Source organism: Pongo pygmaeus, chromosome 12, assembly GCF_028885625.2.
Source record: "Pongo pygmaeus isolate AG05252 chromosome 12, NHGRI_mPonPyg2-v2.0_pri, whole genome shotgun sequence".
In the NCBI taxonomy this organism is placed as follows: Eukaryota; Metazoa; Chordata; class Mammalia; order Primates; family Hominidae; genus Pongo; species Pongo pygmaeus.
Window position 1 is genome coordinate 68,962,443 of NC_072385.2, and position 19,070 is coordinate 68,981,512.

The following is a 19,070-nucleotide window of genomic DNA, read 5'->3' on the forward strand; positions in this document are numbered from 1 at the left end:
TTTTTTTTTTTTGAGACAGGGTCTCATTCTGTCACCTGATGGCATGATCATAGCTCACTGTAGCCTCTAACTCCTGACCTCAGCCATCCTCCCACCTCAGCCTCCCAAAGTGCTAGGACTACAGGCATGAACCACAGCACCCAACCAGCACTTGTGTTAATCCAGCTCTGAGACAAACCCTGGGTCCCCTTCCAACCAGACTCTGCCTCTAAGCCTTGCCAATGCAGAAATTCTACAGCCCCCATGCTCACTGGCATACATGCTGTCTCCCCACAACCTCCCCATCCTCTCTTTCCTTCCTCTCTCCCTGTCTCCCAGTCTCTCTCCCACTCCTGCCCTCCATCTCTGACTCTGTGTCTCTGGCTCTTACTCCCATCCTCTCCCGTGCAGTGTCTGTCTCTGTCTCTCTTCTGCATTATTACTTGAAAGCAAGCTTTGCTGTCGCAGAGCAGCTGAGTCTGACCTTGGGACCTGGATCACACGGCCGGCCCCCTGCCCTCTTGAGGTCTGGGTTTTCTGGGTCTGACGTGCTGGGCTCCAACTTCTGGGCTTTGAGGCAGGTCTGGTGGGGCTGGGTGGCTCCAGGGCTCAGGTTTATTGAGGTCTGGGGTCCTCAGAGTCACCACAAGAGGGCCCCAGGACCCTTTGGGATGGAGGGGGGTGTCCAGGGCCTCAGTACTGCCCCGAGTACCTGGCTTCCCCATCTGGGGCTGCCTAGCTTGCAGGCTATGAGATCACTAGGGTTAGAAGTTTTCTATCTCTGTTTTCTGAGTTGCCCAAGAAGCTCTGATTGGACCGTGTCCTGCATGCATGGAAGGAGATGCTAGGCAGAGAGGCTGCCTGGGCTGGCTGAATCATTGGGGTGCTGGGCCCTTGGGAAGGTGGGCTCTGAGGAGGCATCCACTGCCTGAGAGGAGGATGGAAGCCGGTGGTACCAGCAGGGGTGGACAACAGAGTCCGTTTTTTGTTTTTTGTTTTTTTTAAAGAAATGGGGTCTCACTGCATTGCCCCGTCTGATCTTGACCTGCTGAACTCAAGCATTGCTTCTGCCTCAGCCTCCTGAGTCGCTGGGATTATAGGCGCCCTCCACTGCACTTCCACTGTCCCTTCTGCCCAGCTGGAAGGCAGCAGAGTCTTCAGTCATTTGTTCTAAGTGGTCTGTAAACAGACTGTGTGGCATGGGCAGGGGCTGCTTGGGGCCCCAAGTGAAGGCTGGGAGCCTGTGGTCAGGGAGATGGGGCCGGGGAGACCACCTGTGGAAAGCTCTTTGCCTTTACAGAAAGTGTGGGTGCTGGGCTGGGCCTTCTCTGGTCTCCCTTTCACAGATCCAAAAAGGAAAACCAAGGCCCTGAAAGGTGAGGCAAATTGTGCAAGGCAGCTGGAACCTGGGAGCTGGGGTCTGAGTGTGCCTGTGGGACTCTGCTCTGCCCTGCTGGACACATTTCCCCGCTGCCCGGGGGACCCGGGCCTCACTGTGGGTTATCGTGGAGATGCCACTATGCAGAAGGCTTAGACATGATCCTTGGCTTTCTCAAGGCTGGCCCAGAGGGGAATCAGGAACCAGGAATACTCTCTGGTCCCCAAACCCTAGTAGTCTGCTATTGTGGCCTGCCAGGCCCCTCAGCTTGGCTACAGGGAAGACAAGATGGTTAAGAGAGGATCTTTGGAAGAGAAAAGGGCTCACTCATACCCACTGAGGCCTATCCCCATGGGCCAAAACAGGCCAAAGGATAGAAAGAACTTGTCTGACGGCCGGTAGCCGCAGGAAGACTGGCTGGGGAGGCTGTGGGTCAGGAGCCCTGTGGCCCATTAGCTCATTTGCTGCTGCGCCCATCACAGCAGATGCACCACCACTTACCTAACTCATAATGCCCTTGGAGCCATTCTTGCCTTTCCCCTTTCCCACCCACACACACCCCATCAGCAAACCTGGTTTATTCTGCCTTCTGAATAGATGCAGGATCCACTGGCATCTCCCCATCCCCACTGCCAGTCACCTCTCACCAGGATGATCACCACAGCCTCCGCGCTGTCCTCTCTGCTCCTATCCTCGTTTGGATGTCTGTTCTCAAGACAGCACCCAGAGTGATCCTTTAGAAAATGAGTTAGCCGGCCAGGCGCGGTGGCTCACTCCTGTAATCCCAGCACTTTGGGAGGCTGAGGCGGGCAGATCACTTGAGGTCAGGAGTTCGAGACCAGCCTGGCCAACATGGTGAAACCCTGTCTGTACTAAAGATACAAAAATTAGCCAGGCATGGTGGAGAGCGCCTGTAATCCCAGCTACTTGGGAGGCTGAGGCAGGAGAATAGCTTGAACCCAGGAGGCAGAGATTGCAGTAAGCCGAGATCATGCCACTGCCCTCCAGCCTGGGACACAGAGCAAGACTCCACCCCAAGGGGAAAAAAAAAAAAAAGAAAAAGAAAAAGAAAATGAGTTAGCCGTGTGCTTCCAAATAGGAGCACCTGGGGATTTGTGAGGATGCAGAGTCTAATCAGCAGGTCTGGGAAGGGACCAAGAGCCTGTGTGTTTAACAAGCTCTGCGTGTCTGGCGGTGCTGGCCCAGCATCAGGTTATGCTCCCTCTGTGTTCCAAGCACTCCACGGGCTTTTTTGGAGTAAAATCCAAAGTTCTTCTCCTGGCCTCTGTGGCCTCAGCTGCTTGTCCAATCCCACTGCTCCTCTCTCCCCTACTCTTTGTTCCAGCCCCACCAATCTTCTTGCTGTTCCTCAAGCACATCTAGCACGTTCTTGCCTCTTGGCCTTTGCACACACTGTTCCCTCTGCCTGGCACCCTCTCCCTTCTCCCAGGCTGCCTCCCAGGCCTTTCCTGACCGCCCTGCCTAAGGTAGCAGCCTGTCACTCAGTAGCCCTTTCCTCGCCTTCTTTTTCTTCACAGCATACATCACTTCCTCGCAGTACACCTCTCCGTGTTTATTTGATGATCGTTTCTCCCTCACTGAATTGCAGAGTCTGGGAGGGCTGGAATGTGTGTGTGTATGTGTGTGGCTCTTTCCCCAGCCTGGCACAGGGCAGACCCTCAGTACTGCCTGCTGAGGAAATGCAAGATCCTGTTACTTGCTGGGGCTCCAGGACCGACACAGCAGATCCGGTGCCTGGCCTCTGCGTCATCTACAGCCTTGTTCCCCAGCAGGAGGACAGGCGTGGGGCTGATGAGCGGGAATAGTCATGGTGGATACTTCATGGCCGCTTCCTGTGTCTGCCCTATGCTGAGGGTTTTCCGTGAATTATCTCATTTAATCTTCATTACGGCCCAGCTAGGTAGGCACTGCCATCATCGCTACCCCCGACTGGAGGGTGGCCTCCTGCTTGCTGTCCCACAGCTCTTCAGGGCTCCCCTGTCTGCCCTGGGATCAGTGGCCTGACCTCCTTACCCTATCCTGCCCTGAGCCAAGGCGCGGGCAACCTGCAGGGAGGAGAAGCATCTAGCGCTTCCCCCTCCACTCCCCTGAGGCTGGGGCACCACAGCTGTCCCTGGGCACTGCACTAATCTGGCACCCCACCCAGGGACACTGGAGAGGGTTGGGAGGGTGGGAAGGGGATGTGGAGTACGGATGGCACCCCTGCAGGGAGAAGGTCTGGCGACATCATCCCAGGCCAGGTCATGGATTGAGATGATTTGTGTGCTAGTGTTGGGAGAGATTTTTCCCTTTCCCAGCTGAAGAAATGTGCTCTTGCCTGGCCCCGAGTGGTGCTTTGGGCTCCCTCATGAGCACTCCAGGCCTTTGGCTGGAGAGAAGTGAGAGTTTGCTGGCAGCTGGTGCTGAGGGAGAGGGGTTGCCTCGCTTTGCCCTGAAGGAGATGGAACTAGGCAGCAGGGTTTTTTTAAATTATTTTTTAAATGTTTATTAATAGGCTTTTAAGAAAGAGCATCTTTAGGTTTACAGAAATTTTTTTTAAGTACAGAATTCTCATATACCTCTTCCCCCAACCCCTCAAGTTTCCTCTGTTATGATTATTTTCGTTTGTTTGTTTGTTTTGAGATGGAGTCTTGCTCTGTCGCCCAGGCTGGAGTGCAATGGCACTATCTCCGTTCACTGCAACCTCCACCTCCTGGGTTCAAGTGATTCTCCTGCCTCAGCCTCCCAAGTAGCTGGGATTACAGACGTGCACTACTGTGCCTGGCTAATTTTTTGTATTTTTAGTAGAGATGGGGTTTCACCATGTTGGCCAGGTTGGTCTCAAACTCTTGACCTTGTGATCTGCCTGCCTGAATCGGCCTCCCAAAGTGCTGGGATTACAGGTGTGATCCCGCCTGGCCCCTAGTTTCCTCTGTTATTAACATTTTGTATTCATGTGTTACATTTGTTACAAGTGATGAGCTAATACTGATATATTATTATTATTGTTGTTGTTATTATTTTGAGACAAGGTCTCACTCTGTTGCCCAGGCGGGAGTGCAGTGGCATGATCACTGCTCACTGCAGCCTCCGTCCCCAGGTTCAAGTGATCCTCCAGCATCTTGAGTAGCTGCGACTACAGGTGCTCACAACCACGCCTGGCTAATTGTCTTATTTTCTGTAAAGCTGAGGGCCTGCTCTGTTGCCCACGCTAGTCTTGAACTCCTGGGCTCAAACTAGCCTCCTGGCTCGGCCTCCCAAAGTGCTTCATGTATTATTATTAGCTGAAGTTTATAGTTTATATCAGAGTTCACTTTTAGTGTTGTGAGTGCTATGGGTTTTGACAAACGTATAATGGCTACCATTATTATAGTGTCATCCAGAGTAGTTTCACTGCCCTAAATATCCCGTGTCCCCACAATTCATCCCTTGCCCCTCCCCAGGAACCCCGGCAACCTCTGATCTTTTCACTGTCTCCACAAGTTTGCCTTTTCCAGAATGTCATATACTGGAATCATATAGTATATAGCCTTTTCAGGCTGGCTTCTTTCACTTAGCATTACACATTTAAGGTTCCTTCATGACTTGATAGCTTGATCATTTTTTAACCGTGAATAATATTTCATTGTCTGGGTGAACCACTATTTATTTAACCTTTACCTGCTGAAGGATACCTTGGTTCAAGTTTTTGCAATTTTTTGAATAAAGGTGCTATAAACATTTATGTGCAGGGGGGACATAAGTTTTCAGTTCATTTGGGTAAATTCCTGAGGGTGATCGCTGGATTATATGTAAGAGTATGTTTAGCTTTGCAAGAAACTCCCAAACTGCCTTCCAATGTGTCTGTATCATTTTGCATTCCCACCAGCAATGAATGAGAATTCTATTGCTCTTCAGCCACTTCAGCATTTGGTGTTGCCAGTGTTTGGGACTTTAGCCATTATAATAGGTGTGTAGTGGTATCTCATTGTTATTCTAATTTGCAATTCCCTAATGACATATTATGTTGAGCATCTTTTCATATGTTTATTTGCCATCTGTATGCCTTTGGTGAGATGTCTGTTCTGATCTTTGCTCATTTTTAATTGAATTGTTTTCTTATTGTCAAAGCGTTCTTTGTGTACTTTGGATAGCAGTCCTTTATCAGATACGTGTTCTGCTAATATTTTCTCCTAGTCTGTGGCTTGTCTTTTCATTCTCTCAACAATGTCTTTTGCAGAGAAGTTTTAAATTTTAATGGAACTCAATTTGTCATTTTTTTTTCTTTTATGTATCATACTTTTGGTGTTATATTTAAAATGTCATCACCAAATCCAAGGTCACCTAGATTTTCTTCTGTGTTATCTTCTAGAATTTGTATAGTTTTGCCTTTATATTTAGATCTAGAATCTATTTTGAATTTTTTTTTAGGGGTGGAGCGTCACTCTGTGGCCCAGGCTAGAGTGCAGTGGTGCAATCATAACTCACTGCAACCTCGACCTTCTGGGCACAAGCAATCCTCCACCAAGTAACTGGGACTGCAGGTGATCACAATAGCTTTTATAGTACGTCTTGAAATGGGGTAGTGTCAGCCCTCTGACCTTGTTTTCTCCTTCAATATTGTGTTAACTGTTCTAGTCTTTTGCCTCTCTACATAAACTTAAGAATTGCTTTGCCAATTCCACAAAATAGACTACTGGGAGTTGATGATGATTATATTGAATCTATAGATCAAGTTGGAAAGAACCAATATCTGAACAATATTGAGTCTCACCATCCACGAACATGGAATGTCTCTATTTATTTAGATCTTTGATTTATTTTACCAGCATTTTATTGTTTTACTCATATAGATTTTATACATGTTTTGTTAGATTTATACTAGAGTATTTCTTATTTTGAGGTGCTAATGTAAATTTCAAATTGTAAAACATTCAACATTTCAACATTCCAAACATGAATCAGTTCACAATATGACCCTCGAGATTTATTTTTCCCACTGAACTTAGACTCTCAACTCCTTCTCTAGCCACGCCTGCCCTCCAAGCTCACTTTTTCCTATGTGTCCCTCACTCAGTGCCCTGTCATTACACCAGCTTTTCTGACCTGAGACTGCCACTCCAATCTCAGTCCTGCCTCCATTCCTTTGCATTAAATATGCTCAGCACCTCTATCTCTGTATTATGTTGAGCTCTCTGAAATTACTGTTTTTAGACCAAAAAGGGTTAAAAATCTAGACTAGATGAGATTCTACTATGTCTCACTCCTTCTCATCCTCCAGTCCTCAGCTGAAATGCTATCTCCTCAGAGTAGCCTTCTCTGAACACTCATCCCAGCCAGACATATCAATCTGTTCTTCTCCAGCATTTGTCACTATCTAAAGCAAGGTTGTCTAATCTTTTGGCTTCCCTGGGCCACATGGGAAGAAAGAGAATAGTCTTAGGCCACACATAAAATACACTAATACTAATGATAACTGATGAGCTAAAAACAAAAGAAAAAAAAGAAAAAAATTGCTAAAAAATCTCATAATGTTTGGCCAGGCATGGTGGCTCATGCCTATAATTGCAGCAATTTGGGAGGCCAAGGTGGGCGGATCGCCTGAGGTCAGGAGTTCGAGACCAGCCTGGCCAACATGGTGAAACCCCATCTCTACTAAAAATACAAAAAATTAGCTGGGTGTGGTGGCAGGTGCCTGTAATCCCAGCTACTCAGGAGTCTGAGGCAGGACAATAACTTGAACCTGGGAGGCAGAGGCTGCAGTGAGCCGAGATTGTGCCACTCCACTCCAGCCTGGGTGACAGAGCGAGACTCCGTCTCAGGAAAAAAAAAAATCTCATAATGTTTTAAGAAAGTTTACAGATTTGTGCTGGGCTGCATTCAAAGCTGTCCTGGGCTGCACGTGGCCTGCAGGCCACAGGTTGGGCAAACTTGATCTAAAGCCATCTCATTTATTCATTTGCTTCCTTGTTTCTTACTGTTTTCCCTCCTCTAGCATATAAAGCTCCTGCCACCAGGGGCCTTGTCTTGATCAACAAGCCCCTCAGAGACTAGCTGGGCTGGAGACCCCAGATGCTTGTCCCACCCTAGGGAAGGGGAAGCACCCCTTCACCCCAAACTTGACTGATGTCGTATTTCCAATGAGCTCTGTGTTTGGGAATGAAGCCTAATTTACCTGACATAGAACAATAGGGAAACATGATATTTCTGTCCCTAAATATTGAGGACCAAATTTGTAACTCCATGATTGTGTGGTTGAATAGTAGCATGGATTGTTCAAATAAGGGATTCTGTTGGATGCAGAGGGACTGAGTGAGAATGAGCTCTGGCCCAGCGACACCCATTTGTTTCCTTGGCTACCACCTCCTCCAGCCTGTTCTATGCCCAACAACAGAACAGGCTTCCTTACACCCATGGTGCTTCTCCAGCTCTGACTCTGATCTACAACTTCAGTGGCTCCCTATTGCCATAGGAAACATTCATTCCCCTTCCCATACCTTCAAGGCCCTGCTCTCTCCTGCCCCACTGACCCCTCCTGGAGTCCCTGCAAAGAAGTCCCCTTCTTTCCCCTCTGTCCATCCTTTGGAGCTCAGATTAAGCCCCAGCTCCTCCAGGAACATTCCCCATCCTCCTGCAGTATGACCCCGTGTACCTCCTGTCAGTGTCCCAGTTAGTCCACTCAGCTGTCAGGGTTTCTTTGAGAATTTCTGGGGCCTGTTTTAGAGCTCAGGCTCTGGAAGAACAGGAACTGAGTCCAGAGACTGAGTACCAGCTTGTGAGTGTGACTTGTTGCAGTCAAAGGAAGAGAGGCTGACAGGCCTCCCAGCCAGAGAAGAACTTTGTAGAGGAAGTTTCTCCTTCGTGGGGACCAGACCCCCAAGAACACACCAGCTCAGAGAAGTCGGGTGTGGTGCCCTAGAGGGGGAATCCATGCAGCAGTTCCTCCCCAGCTTCCTCCCCTCCCCACCCTCAAGTGTGGAGCCAGAGCCCAACTGACTCAAGTGGCAAGAAAAAAATGCCCCCCTCCCCCCGCTGCCAAGCTGCTGCACATCTGTGCCCAGACAAAGCCAGCTATTAATCCTTGCCTTTGTGTGAGTGTTTGGGTGTTGAATTCCACTTGGATCTGCTGGCTTTTGGAAGGGGAGATTGGAGGGGATTTAGTGAAGACAAAAGGAACCCACTATGGGGAATGATGGGGGGCAGGGGAGCTAAGAAACCCAAGCGCATTCACTCTTAGCCTGGTGAGGGTCCTGGGAGCCCAACTTTAGCTAGAGCTGAGTGGGGCACCCAAATTCCCAGGGTCTGAGTCCCGAAAAGGGGACACTCCCCGGAATAAAAATACCTGTTTCTCAGGCCTGACAGCAGCCTGCCTTTCACTCCAGATGCTGCCCAGCCTAACAGGGCCTGACCCTTTCAGACTGGAGCAGCCCATTGCCCAGGTGAGTCCAAGGGGGAGAGATGGGAGGAAATAGGGACTAGAAAGGAGTCCGGAGCCTCAGAGACTGAGTCCAGATGGAGAGAGAATCTCAAAGCCACCAGAAATCCCCAGCTGAGTCAACAACACAGCAATAAAGCCAGAGGGCCTGTGGCAACGTGGCTGCTCAAGGCCTGGGTTGGGCTCTCAGGAAGAGTTCTTGGGTGCCTGGTCCCAGGCAAAAGTTAAGTATTCAGGGAAAACAGTCCACACAAATTCTATCTTTGGCTCAAGCATCAAACACACAGAATAGCCCAGAACAGGATGAGTGTGTGTGTGTGTGTGTGTGTGTGTGTGTGTGTGTGTGTGTACAGGGTCTTAGAATGGTGGGCAAGTCTGTGGGCAGCACCGCCCCAGCAGGTGTTGTCTGATTAACTTACTTAGCAGAAGCTCTGGTCTAGTTACCAGATTGCTAGGAGAGCAGGCTGGGGTATGAATTGAAACACCCTGATCTGCCCCTCCTACTTTGTTAATTTCATTTAGAAAATGAGATTTCCCCATCTGTGGGTGCTTGATTCTAAAGCTCACTGAGCTGTCAAGTTACACCAAGTACAAGTGACTTCAACTCTATGTGGGTGCGGAGACACACCCCCCAAAGCTTCCTCCCCCTTTTCCCCCTTATCTGAAATGTGTGGTCATGTCATGTCATTCATTCATTAAATAGTTGGCCAAACTACTGCACTGCAGGGCCCAGTTCTGGTTTAGCTGCTGGGCAGCAAATGCAAAATGTGGTTGCCTATTGACACTTGTGTCCAACTAAGCTTCTGGGCTTGTTTAACTGTGTTCTAAATGGTGTTTGTACATCCACAGCTATTTTATTCTTTCTCTACCTTAACTCTAAAAATAAAAGAGTAAAGTAGAGGCATTCATTCATTCATGCATCCATTCCTTCAGGAGAGGAGAAGGCAAGGCTGGCTCCAGTGTTCTCCAAACTCTTTCTTGGTCTTTGGGGAAGGGAACTTGGGACTCACAGGTGCTCCACCTGCTGTTGTAAAGGCGCCCTCCTCCCATCACAGTTTCTGAGGACCTGGTCCCAGGCAACCCCACTCTGGAGGGCAGGGAAAGAATAGGAGGGGCCAGTTCCTGCCCCAGGGACTGTGGCCTCCTCTGAGTTAGGGAATGGGCCTAGCTTCTCCAGCTTCCAGATGGGGCTTTTTAGAAGCTCATACAGCCACTTCTGTTCCCAGTGTCGTCGGAGGGCCTCTGACTGTTGCTGAGCTGCCTCTGTGTGTCTGGGTGGCAGGCCCACTGCTGTGCTGACCAGGGAGTTCTGCACCTGGTGTAGACCCGGCTCTGCACTAAGGAGACAGAGACCTTGCGGGCAGCTTCCCCTCTGGGCTGACACAGACAGTCTTGGAGGCATGGAGATGGTCATGGGGATTGAGAGAATTGGTGAGTGTGGTGGTTTAGAATCCCCAAGTGCCACATTGTTGTAAGGCACAGAGGGTGACCAACAGTGGCAAGATGAGTTCAGTGCCTTGGGTGTGTCTGCCCTGACACCACAAGTGGACTATGATAAATGGAATGGGGGTGGGAGGAAGGGTCAAGAGGGGGGCAACAGGACATTTATGGGATGGTGTGACAGGGCAAATGGGGAAGAAGCTGGGGTCAGAAACCCTAATCAAGTAACAGGTCCAGGCACGGAGTCCATACCTTCATTCTGGAGTCCGTGGCTCTGAGGCTTGGCTTCACTCTCCACCTACCCTCTGAGGATGGCTGCAGGTGGGCTTGCTACCATCACAGCCCTTGGGTAGGTAAGGGTCTAGCTTCCCAAATTAAACATAGTCAGGGTGGCATTTACTGAGTGTTACGTGCCAGGCAATGTGCTAAGCCCTTGACATTGTACCATCTCAGTAAAGCCTCATAACCACCCACGAGGTCAATACTGTTATTACTCCCATTTGATAGCTGTGCACACAGAAGCTTAGAGAAGTCAAGAGCCTGAACTAAAGTCACATGGCTACACAGAGCTGGGGCCAGGACTTTGGAACCCAGGCTGCTCTCTACTCAGTTGAGGCTCTCTCAGACCTCTAGATCTTCATCTTCCTCCCCAGCTCCACCTCCTTCGGCCTTTCACAGCCCAGCAGTGTGGAGAAGGCCTGGAAAAGGAGGGAAAAGAAGTCCAGTTTGAGGCTATATTTTGGCTCCTTGGTCAAAGGTGGGGTGTGGAAATGAGGGTGGAGAGTCTGGGGATTTTCTGGAGATTTCACTGCACCAAGATGTTGAATGTCTCCTCCCAGAGGAAAACAGATGAGCAAACTGCTCATTTTTTTTTTAATTAAATTTTTAAATTTTCATTAATTGTTTTAATTAAAAATAATTTTTTCCTTTTGACAAACACAAATACAGTATATCCTTTGCAGGGAAAAGCTAGAAAATACAGAGAAGCAAAAATAAAAATATAAAATGCCTTTGTAGTACATAAAGGTGATGACTACCAAAACCTTCCTTTTTTTTTTTTTTTAGACCGGGTATTACTCTGTCACCCATGCTGGAGTGCAGTGGTACAATCATGGCTCACTGTGACCTTGAACTCCTGGGCTTAAGGATCTTCCTGCCTCAGCCTCCCAAGTAGCTGAGACTACAGGTGCGTGCTATCATGCCTGGCTAATTTACAAAAAAAAAGAAAAGAAAAGAAAAAAATAATTATAGAGACAGGGTCTGCCTATCTTGCCCAGGCTGGTCTTGAAGTCCTGGCGCCAAGCAATCTTCCCTCCTTAGCCTCCCGAGTCTTTCCAGGATTACAAGTATGAGCCACCACATCTGGCCTGCATATATTTTTGCAAGCTCTTTCCTAAGTACCGACACATACACGCATATACTTTTCATATTCTTCTAATTTTTTTACTTCTATTTCATGGAAGGACATTATTTTTTAAAAAAGCAAAAATGGTATTACTATTTGGAAACTGCTTCTTTTTTCACTCAATATCTGAACATCTTCCCAAATCAGGACATAGTCATCGACTCTATTACATTCAGTGACTGTGTGGCATCCTGTTTTATGGCAGCACGTAATTCATTGAACTCATCTCCTAATGGTAGATGTTTAGGAATTTCCAATTTTCTGTTCCTGCTAAGATTAACAGCTCTAGCTAAATCTCAGTGCGTCCTTATAGAATCTTAATGTGAAACTGATGGGTGTAACGGTGCATGTTGCCCAGCTGCCCTCAGGAGAGATTGTAGCTATTTATTCTTACAGTGTTTGAGACTCGCCACAGCCCCACCCCCAACACACACAAACATATTGTTGTTATTCCTGGGAATATTCTTTCATTAGAAAAAAAAAGGGTTGACAACTTGATACATGAAATGCTATCTCATTATTGTTTTATTTAGCATTTCTTTAATTATTAATTGGGATCAACAGGTTTTCATGTGCCCATTAGCCATTTTTATTTTGTCTTTGTGAATTGCCCATTCATGTCTTTTGTTCATTTCTCTATTGGATATTCTTTCTAACACAGTTGTCTTATTTTAGGTGAGTAATTCTTAGCTCTGGCATATTAGAATCACCTGGAAGACTTTTTAAAACACACACATCACACACACACGCACACATACACACACCCCACACACAAGGAAAGCAGGCAAGAAAGCATCCTATCTCAAGATAAATATTTGGTGGGGCCTGGGTATGAGTATTTTTTGAAGTGTTCTTGGGCTTCTAATTTGTAGCCGTGGTTGAAAACCACTGTTATAAATTAGATTTCTCCCACTGTCTGGCTCCAAATGCTTTCATTGCAGAATGTATTCTCATTTCATTGACACCCAGTTTTCTCTTGTGAAAAATGGGCAGCAGAACTGCAAAGCAACACAGCACCCCCTCCCAAATTCTGCAAATCCCATGGGGGAGACCGAAGTTTTGGGAAGGAGGGTGAGACAGACGCTGTGGTCAGGCTCTTTGCCAGGTGGATTGGAAAAAATTAAAAGAGGTTTCTCAAGCAATGAGACTTGCCCTGTAGACAGTGTGAGCTCTCAGCGGAGGAGGAGAGAGCTGGGGTCTTATGGGACATTTGCTTTTCTGTTGCACCCATCTTCAGATACATAGCAATCTTACCCTTCCGAGGACTTCGAGGCTGAAGATTAGCACTTTATCTGAGGCAGTTCATCTCCTTTCATGAGAGACTGGAGAAGTTTGGGCCCAAGGAACTGAGTCCTTCAGGAGAGAACCTGTCAAGGCATCAGAGGGATCACTTGGGGGTACAGGGGCTCCTCCACCACTTCTAGCCCTCTTGAGGGATTTATGACATTCTCAAACTTACTTGAATTCATTTCTATTAAAATGCACAGGAGCCGCTCCCCTTCCTCTTCACCTCTGTTCCACCTCAGGGCGTGGGGTCCCACCTGGGGGACAGGACGGAATGAAAGGGTCTTTCCAGTGTTCAGTCAGAAAGGTCCCTGGAAACCCCCAGGCTGGATCAGTGCCCTTCCATGTTGGAGACTGCTGAGGCCTCATGGAGGATGACAGCAAATTTGGGTCCTCCAGGTACTGTTGCTCCTGAAGTTGAAAGAATATGGTCAGTGGCCTGAATCCTAGTCCACTTGGTGTCAGTGTGTGGTCCTGGGCCTCAGTTTCTGCATCTGTAAAATGGAGATAGTAATGTTGATATTCAGGGTTATAACAGGACTAAAAACACAGCACATACAACACTGTAGATGCTTGATTAATGCCAGGGGTGCTCTGTGGAGGTCTCTTCATGCCCTCGCCCTCTCCAGTCAGGGCTAAGGGCTTTGAGTTTAGCTCCAGACTCTCCATCCTTTCTTTTTCTTCTGAGATGGAGTTTCACTCTTGTTGCCCAGGCTAGAGTGCAATGGCACGATCTCGGCTCACTGCAACCTCCTCTGCCTCCTGGGTTCAAGCAATTCTCCTGCCTCAGCCTCCCAAGTAGCTAGGATTACAGGCATGCTTACCATGCCCAGCTAATTTTGTTAGGGGTGGGGTTTCACCATATTGGTCAGGCTGGTCTCAAACTCCCGACCTCAGGTGATCCACTCGCCTTGGTTTCCCAAAGTGCTGGGATTACAGGCGTGAGCCACTGTGCCCGTTGACTCTCCATCCTTTCATCCGCAAGTCATCCTCCACTTATTCTGTTGCTCAGGGGGCACAGGAGGCAACCCCCAGCCAACTGGTCCCCCAGCCTCCAGCGCCGTGCAGCACCTATGCCAGAAGCTATGCCCCTTGGCTGGCATCCTCTCTCCTGTCTCCCACCCTTTCCCTGTGAACCCCAAGCAACCTCACCCAGTTCCTCGCTACCCTTGCACTTTCCTGCCCAGACTTGACTTTAGAAATTCTATTGCAAATTTAATTTTTATTGAGCACTTACTGTGTGCCAGGCACCATGTTTTGTATTCATTACCTTATTAATTGCTCACAAAAACCTTTCATTGTCCCATTTTACAGATGGGAAAGCCAGACTAGTTAGTGAAACCTGCCCAAAGCTACAGGGCATCAGAGAGCAGAGCTGGGACTCTGACCCCACCCTGCTCTGCTGACCTCCTAGGTGCCAGCTCCCAGGGAACTTAGATTTCAGGGGATTTCTTCTGTCCCTCCCCTGAGCTCCCACTGCATCCTGCCCCTCTCTCTCTTACGCACTTGTCCCACCCTGTCCCACACTGCCATTTTCTGGCTACCTGTCATCTCCGTTGACCATGATGAGTTCCTCCAAGGCAGAACATACGTCTTTGTAGCTTATTCATCTTTGAGTCTGGCACAATGCTTAGAACATTGCAGGTTCTTAAATTATTTTTCTAATTCAAAAGTAACACGTGCTCATTATGGAAAACATAAAAAATAAAGCAGAAACCAAATATCACCTATGAACACATCACCCAAAGAAAATCATTGTTAATATTTTGACAGACTTTCTTCCAGTCCTTTTTAAAAATATATTTTTCCTTAGGCAAATAATATGTGTTTTGCATAAAGTAGGTATCATACAATACCATTTTCTATGCTGCTTTTCACCACATATCATGAACAATTCTCCATGTCATTAGAACTGTTTTGAAAATGGGATTTTTTGATGGCTGCAGATTCTTCCCTCACGTGACTGAGCACTCTTCTTTAAACCCCTCCCACATTGTTAGGTTTTTCTGTTTGTTTGTTTGTTTTTGAGACGGAGTCTTGCTCCATCGCCCAGGCTGGATTGCAGTGGCTAGATCTTGCCTCACTGCAACCTCCGCCTCCTGGGTTCAAGTGATTCTCCTGCCTCAGCCTCACAAGTAGCTGGGATTACAGGTGCCACGCCGGGCTAATTTTTTGTATTTTGGGTAGAGACGGGGTTTTGCCATGTTGGCCAGGCTGGTCTCGAACTCCTGACCTCAGGTGATGGTCCGTCCAAAGGACCTCCTCCCACTTCCTTCCAAAGTGCTGGGATTACAGTTGTGAGCCACTGTGCCCGGCCTACTGTTGGTCATTTAAGGCCTCTCTGATTATTCCCATGGAAGAAATTCCTGAAGTAGAATTGTTGGGATAAAGAGGAGTATGTCCAGGCTCTTGACAGCACAATTGGCCCTGAACAAACCCCTGCTCTATCAAACCCTCTCCCATCCTCCCCAAGCAGACCAGCCAGAAAGCCCCATATTCTGGGGCCCTCCTCTCATCCCTAACCCCCAGCCCCCAACCTCCTACAACCCATTCAAAGGCTTAGAAGCAGGTGAGAGGGTCACCTGGAAGATGGGACTTGAGAGACCTGGCCAGCCTATCCCAAATCTCCCCTCGCTCTGATACATACTCCACCATCAGAATCATCCCCTTGAGTCAAGGGCAGGGTGATTCAAAGGTTGTTGGCTGCAAAATGGACTTCTGATGGGAGACATTGTGCAGTAAGCCAACATTCCTTAACACACCATGGCCTTAACCCTCCCTGTCACTAGGTTAACAGCAGAGACTTGGGTCTCAGGGGATGGGACACATTACAGAGTTATGAGTGTGTTAAATTTTATTGTAAATATTATGTAAATATATTTTAAAATATTCTGGAAAAAGACAAAAAGTTATGGTCACATCTTTTGAATTATTACACATTTTTCTAGGTGGAATAAGAAGGGAAGTAGTTCCTTCCTATGAAATGGGAATAATCTTTAGTGAAGGTTGGAAGTATCTTCAAATGTATCCCAAACCTTCTGGGGTAGATTTTCACTCAGCCTATAAATGACATCCATGAAGCAAGGGTCCACGTTCCTGGCAGAAGGCTGGATATGTGAGCCACGCCAGGTGCTGTGAGCCCCTCAGAGACCATTGACAATAGAGGGTCAGAGTGCTTTTCCAGCTCCATTGTCAACAACTTGGGATGTAATCGAAACAGATGCTAAATGGATCAATCCTTTGAGGAAATTTGTGTCAATTTCCAAGTCACTCCTGGTCATCATCCAGGAAAGACCATTTTTATTAAAGAACCCCAGGGCTGCCTGCAGGAACCATTTTCCCTGTCTCACCAGTCAATAATCAGCAGGACTCCCTGCTATTTGAGGGAACAAAGACAGGGTCGCTGTCCCCGAGGGGCTCAGTCCACCCTCCCGCTCTGTCCACCCTCCGGCGGGGTCTGGGCTCCAGAGCGGAGGTTCTCAAGCTTCCGCAGCGTGAAAACCGCTTGGAGGTCCATGACACCCAGTCTGCTGGTGCAGAGGTTCTGATCCAGAAGATCTCGGGTGGCTACAGGAGCCGCGTATTTTTCTACCAAGGTCCCTGGGGATGCGGCTCTTGGCCCCTGGACTGGGCCCAGGAGGTCAGAGGGAGTGACCGCCAGGCGCGGCGCCGCGGGGAGACGGCCCGGGCTCAGATCCCAGGGTGGAGGCGGGGGCGAGCGCCCGGCAGAGGGGGCGGGGGCGCCGAGGGGGCCTGGCGCGGCCTCCGGGCCTGGGGAGCGCGACGCGGAGGCCGCCGGAGGCCGGAAGCTGGGGCGCCCCCGAGCGGGCGGGCGGCGGCGCTGCGGCTCCGGGCGGTTCGGCAGCGCAGCGCAGCGCGGCGCGGCCGCCCGCAGGCTCCCAGGCTCGGGTCCAGCCGCCCCGACCGGCTTGCGTGGCTCCAGGAGAGCGGCCGAGAGTGAAGCGCGGAGAGGGCGCCTCGGAGGCTGCCGGGGCGGCGGCGTGGGTGTCCTCTGCAGAGGGAGCGGAGCTTCCCTCTGCCCCCAAGAGCACCGGCAGCCCCGGCCCCCCGCATCCTGGCATCCCGGGCCCAGCGGCCAGAGCCGGCCCGGCGCCCCCTCGGCTTTCCGGTCCTCGTGCGTCCCCCGGGGCAGAGGCGCGAGGAGGGACAGCCGGCTGAGGCGTCTCACGCCTTCGCTCCGGAGTGTACAGGCGGACGGGGTCCCTGCCTCTCCAACCCCTCCTCTCCCTTGGCTTCCCCCAGGGCACAGAGCGCTCCTCCTTGTCCACAGGAGACACAAGGCTTCAAACGCACACCCCCACACCCCAACCCTCTCCAAACACACTCAGGGTGCTGGCCACTGGTTCTCCTTCCTCCTTCCTTCCTTCTTCTGTCTTTTTTTTTTTTGACAGAGTCTTGCTCTGTCGCCCAGGCTGGACAGGTTGCTCACTGCAACCTTCGCCTCCTGGGTTCAAGCGATTCTCTTGCCTCAGTCTCCCGAGTAGCTGGGATTACAGGCATGCGCCACCACGCCAGGCTAATATTTTTGTATTTTTAGTAGAGACGGAGTTTCACCATGTTGGCCAGGCTGCTCTCAAACTCCTGACCTCAAGTGATCCGCCCTCCTTGGCCTCCCAAAGTGCTGAGATTACAGGCGTGAGCCACCTCGCCTGGCCCTTTTCTTCCTTTTTTTAAGAGAGGAAGATCTCGCCCCTTGCCCAGGCTGGATTCGAACTCCGGGGCTTAAGCGACCCTTCCGCCTCAGCCTCTCCAGCAGCCAGGACTGCAGGTGCGCGCTACCATGCCCGGAGTAGCCACCCGCGTTCTATCCCCAGCGCAGCTCCTTAGAGCTGGTGACCTTTAACAGCTCACTTCACCTCCCTGTTCTTAGTTTCTCCTTCTGGAAAGGAACTGGATTGGATGGGGATGGTTTCTGAGGCTCCTTCCAGCTCAGTTGTCCACTCTAAAGGTGTAAGTGGCAAGAGGGTGGAGCGGGTCTGGTTCAGGGAGGAGAGCTGGGAGTACAGGCAGGCCAGGGGCTGCGAGGTGGGTGGAGGAAAGGAAGACAGGAGGGAGGAAAGCAGGACATGGAGGATAGCTTTGCCAGCCTAGCCCACCAGTCCTGGCCTCTAAGAGCAGGCTGGCAGAGCCCCAAGAGCCTATACCACAGAAGGCCCCCATGGGAATCCCCTCACTCTCTGGGTGCCTGAGTTTGCAGATATCTGTTTGCCAAAGGATGAGGGAAGGAACAGGAAGGAACGTGCCGGCAGGACTGGAAAATCCAGCTGGGCAGGAGATAGCTGTGGCTGCACCTCACACTGGAGGCTGAAGCTTTGCTTGGCTCTGCCCCTGTCTCACGTGTTAGGTGAGGCTGCTGGACCCCTGGAAGCCCCGCCAAGGGAAGTGACTACCACCAGGCTGCAAGCTCCTGTGCAGAATGTCTAGCAGCCTTTAGCTTTGGGGCCACACACATGTGCTTCCAAGACTGTAGGCAGATGACGTTCAATTTAAATCCACTTTCCTATACATTTACTCAATGAGTTCAAAGATGCTTTTCATTTACAAGCTTGGCGGCAGCTTCCAACACATTAACCCAAAGGCCTTCATGTTCTCCCCAGCCTACCCTTTTGTCCCTCTGCAGAAAGGGAACCTCCTGCAAAATGTCCAGATGGTTCAGAGAAGTATATATGACAGGCTGGTTGCAAGTGGAAGGAACGCCCCTCTAAGTAGTTTAAAGACATATGTATGGGTGTGTGTGTGTGTGTGCATGCGTGTGCATGTATATAATTTATTTTTTGCTCAAATAATTTTGGTAAAGGTAATTAACTAAAGGTAAATAACTAACATTTACCAAGAACAGGGATGTGGCTGGGCCCAGAATGCAAGACTCTCCGATAGCAGCTCCCAAGCTTAACAAGTTAAAGACATCACTGCAGCTTTTCTCCAAAGTTCTAGTTAAAAGCTGAGGCCGTCACCAAGCAATTGTTGCCAAGATCTCAGGATGTTGTGGTTGGAGGGGCCTGCGCCAGAGGTCCACTTCTGAACCAATCAGCAGGGCCCGGGGGCTGGGCCATGTTCTGCTTACCTCATAGCTTCCACACCCACAGGGTTTTGGGAATCGGAGGCGGGCCGACAGCCCCAGGAGTCATAATGAGAAAAAATGTTACCTC

The 19,070-nt window shown here is 49.6% G+C and overlaps 1 long non-coding RNA gene across 1 annotated transcript; it reads right to left on the minus strand.

Annotated features, from left to right (window-relative positions):
* Positions 1-9,679: 9,679 nt before the first annotated feature.
* LOC129024979 (uncharacterized) lies at positions 9,680-18,855 on the minus strand. Its single transcript, XR_008497150.1, has 4 exons — positions 18,746-18,855; positions 13,076-13,394; positions 12,871-12,983; positions 9,680-10,909 (listed from the first exon to the last, which is right to left on the minus strand). It is a non-coding gene; the product is annotated as an uncharacterized LOC129024979 (long non-coding RNA).
* Positions 18,856-19,070: the final 215 nt, after the last annotated feature.